Source organism: Staurois parvus, unplaced genomic scaffold, assembly GCF_062004578.1.
Source record: "Staurois parvus isolate SC_StPar_1 unplaced genomic scaffold, SC_StPar_1.0 ptg000199l, whole genome shotgun sequence".
In the NCBI taxonomy this organism is placed as follows: Eukaryota; Metazoa; Chordata; class Amphibia; order Anura; family Ranidae; genus Staurois; species Staurois parvus.
This window is the reverse complement of record NW_028317995.1, coordinates 464,634-465,340: the sequence shown is the minus strand read 5'-3', so window position 1 is coordinate 465,340 and position 707 is coordinate 464,634.

The window sequence follows — 707 nt, the reverse complement described above, 5'->3', positions numbered from 1 at the left end:
AGGGCACAGAGGCTGAATTAAACCTGATGGGTTTACCTATTCCTTACTCCATTCAAAATGTGAAAAGGCTTCGGCTGTAGATATGCATTAATTTATCTCATTCTTCTTATTCTTCATATTCTACCTTTGTAGCTTTGTGGCCGAATACATAGAACCAGTTAGTGTTGCACAGAACAATAGGATGCTCAGTGGCTCAAGTTAGATGTGTGTTGCAGGAAAGAGTTAATACAGTGAGTATTGTGATCAGCTGCATCTTAAAAATAACTTTCTGAAACAAAAGGTTGTCAAGACGGAATATTGTAGCGGAGTGAATTGAACATGCTGCCTGTAGACAGCTCAAGGCCACCCTCATCCCTGAAATAGCTCCTCACTCTCACTCTGTCTATTGTCCTAGCCTCCGGAATGCACACAAGTGGATCCTAAATCTAGCTCTTGCAAAGGGCAGAGGGGTCAAGGAGTAAAGAGAGGGGGGCGAGGGTGTGAAATTTTAAGTGGTACCAGTCGCTCCTTACATGGAAAACATGCTTTTTCTGTGTCACTGTCATCTCAACAAAATCTGCTCCATGTCATTCAAGGGTTGTGTTACACATACGCACAAACTTATGCACACACCCCCACCCAAATTGCTGAGACAATGGCTGGTAGATGAATGGGACTGGACAATAGATTTGGAAAGGAGTGGGGGGGGGGGGTGCCCACAATAGAAT